The sequence below is a fragment of the Cannabis sativa genome, chromosome 3, assembly GCF_029168945.1.
Source record: "Cannabis sativa cultivar Pink pepper isolate KNU-18-1 chromosome 3, ASM2916894v1, whole genome shotgun sequence".
NCBI classification, from domain to species: domain Eukaryota; kingdom Viridiplantae; phylum Streptophyta; class Magnoliopsida; order Rosales; family Cannabaceae; genus Cannabis; species Cannabis sativa.
The window spans coordinates 29,393,341-29,400,522 of NC_083603.1; positions in this window are offsets into that span (position 1 = coordinate 29,393,341).

A 7,182-nucleotide genomic window follows, 5' to 3' on the forward strand; every position below is an offset into this window, starting at 1 on the left:
ATGCATATGTAGATTACATGTTTAGCGTGCATGTAGGAAGCCTGCTAGATTACATTAGTTATGTATATAGGCTTCGGACCATCCAACCCTGTCACGTTGGTACAGGCTGGAGTATGACCAGCAGTCGGAGTATGACCGGTTCGACCGATCAGGCTGACATTTGGTTGGTGGTTCCGTGCTATTGACCTATCCCGTCGGTACAGGCTGGAGTATGACCAGCAGCCGGAGTATGACCGGTTTGACCGATCAGGAGGATACTTGTCAATAGTACCGTCCCTGTGAACGTTCAAAACTCAGTACCATGTTGGACATGGCAGTAGTGGCTCAGTACCATGTTGGACATGGCAGTAGCGGGACTCAGTATCGTGTTGGACACGGCAGTTAGAATTATGTATGAGTATTATTATGCTTTTCTTACTGAGTCTGTCGACTCACAGTTTACGTTTATGTGTAGGTAAAGGCAAGGCTATAGCTGATGGACCGTGAGCGAGCTTATGAGATTGTACATGTCGGGGCGGTTAGGCCTGGAGCGTACGATCCTCGGGACAGCAAGGCTGAAATTTTGTAACTGGTCGTTAGACGACTTTTATTTTATGTAACAGTTAAACAGTTAAATCTTTTTGTAAATGATTTTATAATCGGGATCCCGAGTCTTTTGTAATATGGTTTATAAGTTTAATTAAAAAGCAAAATTTTTATTAATCACGTTTTTCCATAAACCTAGTTGATTAGCATCGAGCTGCACAGTACGTTTGAAAATCACGTAATACGCCTAAGTTAGTTAGGGTGTTACAAATTAACTGAGTCTTACAAGCAGTATGGTCTCAACTAGTATGGGGACCATGGGCCTATACAACCGAGCTTCCAATAAGTCGAACCGAATTTACCAAGTAAATTCCCTAACTTATTAATTCCTTATTGAATCCACACTTAGAACTTGGAATTGCACTCTCAGTCATATAAAACGCTCTATATGTTCCACGATATAGATACGCTATTAATTATCCATTGTTATAAGCCTAATTTGATCAATGACCCTCTAATAGATGATCTACATTGAATAGGAACTAAATTACCGTTACACCTTCATTGTATTTTATCCTTAAAACACTTAGCTCCGTATAAATAATATTTCAGCGAAGTGAAATGAGATCTCCACCATTTATCTCTGTTTAGCCAAGCTCAAAGGATATCATTGTTTCACTTCTAAATTCTTATAGAAGTTATAGACTCCATATTTATGTTAGCGCTCCCACTCAATTATACTATCATGTTCCCAAAATGTACGTATCACCCTGACCCAAAAGTAGGCTTAACTAACAAATCAAAGAACATGTATAATACTCTTGAGATCGAACCTAACCATATCAGGATTAAGATCATTTGATCTACGATCAACATGTGATATTGAATTGAATAGATATTACGGTAAATTTTAATATATCTAATCAAAGTTCAATATCGGTCCTTTCCGATGTATACTCCATACATCCGATACTGGTAAAGTTTGCCAATGCCCTGGAAAGGACATAACACTTATCCAAGGTGTAAGAATACCTATCCCTGATTATCATGTCAGTCTAAATCCAGTGAACTGACAAATCAAGGAATAAACTTTCGAACATATAATTAAGATTATATTCCACTGTGCTAACAACACTATAATCATTAACAAATTCATATGTTCTGGACTTAAATAGAATTCATACATTATATATATAATAATGAAATAAATCATGTGAACCATGCAACATAAAATGTTATTTCTAATCTTTATTAATAAGTAAATCTGATTATATTGAAATGGGTTTTATTTAGGGCACAAAACCCTACAAACTCCCACTTGCACTAATATAAAACAAAATGTGCATTTCAAATAATCTCAACACCTTGATATACAAATCAAGTGTAGTAGTAGTATATTCCTCGTAATAGGATCTGACAGGTTGTATTAAACACAATCTTTTCTCCACCATTACTCTTCCTTAATCACAAAATCCTTGATATTGTGAAATTTCTCTCTATATGTCTACTCTCTTGGGATACTGGATTCTATACTTTTGGCAACTACTTTTTGGTTTATCAGGAAATAACACTTGTAGTTAAGATAAGTTGGAACGGTGCCACAAATGTATAGAACTTTCCTTAGACTGAATAAGTACCTTTCCTGCAACTTTAACATTCAGTCTCTCTCTGGTAGACCTAGAGACTTCAGATAGGTTTTTACACTTCTCCAAAATCACTACTCCACCCCCAGAGTAATCACCATCTTATCAGTAGACTTTCTAGCACAAAGGCAAGTCTCAAAATCTGATGTGGTGTAGTCTAAGAGTTTTAAACACACCCTTATCGACTAACATATAGTTCCTCTTCTTAATCTTAAGATTTACTTGATTGTCTTCCAATGTTCCTCTCCTGGATTAATCTGATACCTACTCATTACTCCCACTCAACAGCAGGTGTCTGGTCTAAGGCATACTAAAGCATATCTGAGACCTCTCACTGTTGATTTAAGAAATTCTTTCATGGCTTTATCTTTTCTGGAATAGTTGAGACTTTTCCTAAGATAAATAAAATCTATGTCTAGAAGTAGAGAAACTTCTATAGATTGCCATTAGAAAAGAAAATGCTTCAGCATCTTACTAAAGTAAGCTGCTTGCACTAGAGTAAGTAATTAACCAGGCATACCATATGCCATAGGTTTAGATAAACTCAAACCTATAATACTAGGAACAGGAAATTTTGTTAAGTCCATTAAATAGACTTACAAACGAAAATTTCCTTTCATGTCCTTATAATAGAAAACTTATAGGTTACTCCATGTGAATGGATTAAACCATAGTTTTCTTGGCTTTTCTTCTTAGCTTCTTATTTTGACAATCCATTACTTGTTTAAACTTACAATGGATTTTAATCACTATTCACTAGTGTCTTCCAAGTCATAAGAAGGTGAATTCCTAGAAACCCTCCCACTACGACAAGGTACCGTGAATTATGTCTAAGAAAATTAAATTGTATTGACCTCTTCGGTTGTGTCAAGACAACAGAGGCAGTGGGATCATCTTGTATCGAATAAGATGATAGAACACTTATGGAATCAAGAAAATAAATATCTCCTTTATTTGCTAATTTGTTTTTCAGACTTAGTCATTTTCTTGGAAAATTAGTATTTATTTAAACAAACACTTTCTTATCTAATGACTATGGGATGGTCCACCCCTAATCACTTAGAATAGCTAACAAATATGCAAACCATGGTTAACAGTTCTAGCTTTTCTTAAGATTTTGATTAGGTCATCTGTAAAGACCGCTTAGTTTAATTTGGAAATTAGCAGTTAATTATGATTAATTATGAAATTATTTATAGATATTTAAATAATTATTTATGATGTTTTATTCGATTCCTGAATGCATTTTTATGTCATATAGTGAGATTTCATATTTTTGCATTTTCGGTGCCCGGCAACATGGAACTCGGTGTTTGGCTCAGTAGAATCACAATTTAGTATGTTAGTATAGCGGGACAGTTTATTAGACATTGGAAATGTCGGGATTAGTCGGGAATTTAGAATTTCCCAAAAATACCCTTTAGTACCCTTGTATGTTATTTTAGTGTGGAGGGGCAAAATGGTCATTTTGCCCAATGATATTTTGTCCTTTAGTGGACTTAGTGTAATGTGAATATGTGATTTATGGTGGATATTTGTTGGCTGAAATAAGATTAATTATATGTATTTTCATCATTTATTCAAAGTAAGAAATTGAGAGAAAAATCAAGAAAACTAAACCATTTCCTCTCTACCTCTCCTTCGGCCACACTTAGAACCAGCTGAGGTTCTTGTTTCTTCCTCATCAATTCTGTATTTTGCTTCAATTCCTAGTTCATAGCAAGCTAAGGTATCTCTTGTGTAACCCTTTCTTTAGTTTTTGAAATTTTATGAAGTAGAACTTTTGCATGCTTGATGAGTTTGGTTTTATAGCTGCTGTATATGTTTGTTATTGTTTTCTTGGGCTTGATTATGTTTAGATGAATGGTTTAGAGCTGGTTGTGGTGATCCTTAGTTGTGTTTATTCAAAGTTTGGAATTTTGGCTCAAAAAAATTATGATTTTCAAAGTAAATTGAGGAACTAGTTGCTATAGTAGTTGCTTGTGCATGGGTTTGATTTCTGGGGTTATATTATGATTAATTATGGTGAATTAAAGCAAGTTTGATGCATGTTTGTTAGATTTAATCAAGTTTGAGTTTTGAACTCAAAGCTTGGAGTTTTAATGGTGGATTTTGATTTTATGCACGAAGCTCAGTTTTGATGCTTTGGAAATGTTCCTTAGGGTCTAAATAGCTGGTTTGGAAGTTTTGGTGTGATTTGGGGTTGATTGGAGTGAGTTATGAATTTTTGGTCATTTCCTGCTCTGATCCGGAATTCCGGTTCAGCAACCGGTCTACCGGTTGGGTTCCAGGAATTCCCAGAACTGGAATTCCGGTTGTAGAACCGGTCTACCGGTTGGGGAAAAATTGGGAACCCTAGTTCTTCCCATTTTTATGTTGTTTAGGGTATTGCCATGCTTTTTATCGATAGGGAAACTTCTAGTTTCTAGTGTAAGTCCTCAGGAAGTGATTTAGTGTATCACTTATCAGTGTTGTGATTGTTATGGTTTAGGAGCCTGTAAATCGCCGTCCAGTTCGTTCCACTCAGGTTGACCGGCACACCTGAATTCAGAATCGAGGTAAGATTAGTATAATAGTATGCATATGTATTACATGTTTAGCGTGCATGTTAGGCTAGAGTATGACTAGCAGCTGGAGTATGACCAGTGAACCGAGTATAGGCTGATACTAGGGTTGGTGGTACTGTACTGTTTGACCATATCACATCAATTAGGCTAGAGTATGACTAGCAGCTAGAGTATGACCAGTGAACATCGGTAAAGCTAGAGTATGACTAGCAGCTGGAGTATGACCAGTGTACCGAGTATAGGCTGTTACTTTGTCAAAAGTACCGTCGTACGAACGTTTGGGACTCAGTATCGTGTGGGACACGGCAGTTAGGGTTATGGTCAGGGGTATGGGCGTCTGATCATAACCCAGGATTTATGTATGATTATGATTATGCTTTTCTTACCGAGTCTGTTGACTCACAGTGCTATGTTTATGTGTAGGTAAGAGCAAGGCCAAGGCTGAGGAGCCGTGAGGACGAGCCGATGAAGATTGTACATGTCGAGGCGGTTAGGCCTGGAGCGTACGATCCTCGGGACAGCAGTGCTTTTGAAGTTAGTCGCTGGGCGACAAGTATTTTGTAATAGACAGTAAACTTTTTATAAAGTATTTTGTAAATGGGATCTCAAAGTATTTTGTATGGATTATTATATAAGTTTAATTAAAAGCAAAATTTTTAATTAATCACGATTTCCATAAACCTCGTTGATTAGCAACGAGCTGCACAGTACGTTTAAAAATCACGTAAAACGCCTATGCTAGTTAGGGTGTTACATCATCCATGAATCTAGTAATGATTTACATTAAGTATACAACCATTGCATCATTCTGAAATTGTATTACCATAAAAGGACTTAGGCAACGACTAGTAACTAATCAATATGCAACTTGAATTTCTGGGAAGGTAAGTTTGGATATAATTCAAAATCAACTTAATGATCTTTGAACTGTATATCTACTAACTATTTCTCCACCCCTATCAGTTCGCAAGATCTTTAACAACTTACCTTAATGGTTTTTCACCATTGCTAAAAATTCATGAAATTTTTCAAACATTTCAAATTTCTTTTGCATAAGGTAATATCTAGAGTAATCCTTTTAAGAATACAACGAAAACTCATATCCACCCCTGAATGTACATCCATCTGCGAATGAGATGAACTTACTTTATGTGGATATAGGCATATTAACTCTTTGCAGAGAATGATCTTGTCAAAACAACTATGAACAAGATACAAATGCCATAGATTTAAAAAATATGTGGTTGTATCTTTTGATGACTTAGGTTTAGTTACATCAAAGAGTTCTTAGAATAGTGCAAGTGGATTCTGGTCACAGAATACTAAACTCATATTCCATACTAACATACAGTTTGAATCCATTGATAGAAAATGGTTATTAAACACTTGTGAAAGTGTAACTGTATAATGAGCAATTCTTTCTTGGACCACCACTACTAATTTAACTCTAAGTCTGATTTGCCCATACAAGTAGGAGATTTTTAAGATTGAGGATTTATATCATTTAGGATAGAATTTCGGGAATATAATCTTATGCGTCATTAAATTTCTTAAGAGAAAATATAGAATGACATGAAATGATTTATAGACCATTCATCCAATGATATGTTATTGAGCTAATTCGAAATGAATAAGCTAAGAGGAATTAGAATAATTTCGTATTTAAATAAGAATCCAACGATGCTCCGATTAGCGAGAGTCAAAGTAATCTTATTTATACAATCTTCTTGTTTCATATTGTAAATACTAGTCTAAGGTGTCATCAATTGATGAACAACTAGATGTTGCATTTATAATATTTATCATTCGAGATCTAACACTATTATGTTTGTCTAATGTTGACAATCCATTAGGGATTTGTCCCATTAGAACAACAAACCAAGTTAGACCACCAATGAAGATTCGAAATTAAACTACAATTTAATAACAGAAAATAACATGGTTCAATATAAATTCATACACAATTCAGAAATTATTAAACACATAGCAAGTAGGAATGACAAGTGAAAATACTAAAACATACAATCCTAAATAATTTCTAAGGTCTTCAACAAACTGATATCAGTGTCCCGTTTAGGCGAGAGTCAGTGATACCATCCATTGAATAGAGTTGTCAGCTCATCTAAAATGATAAACATTCTAGCAACCTTTTATTCGATCAAGATTGGAATCCAGCGTTATCCCGTTTAGGCGAGAGTCAAGGCTATTCTATCTTATGAGCTTCCACCATTGTTTCATACTCTTGCAAGTCTTATACAGTCGCCACCATTAGGGTGATCAATACTATATAAAAAACTTACAAAAATACTTATCTTTCGAGATTAAAAGGTGCTAACTTGCTAATGAACGTTCCTCCATTAGGGAGGATTACTCACTAAAACAATAGCTATGTAAAACCAAAAATGGATATTGAATATCCTAATAATAATAAAGCTCATTATTTAAAG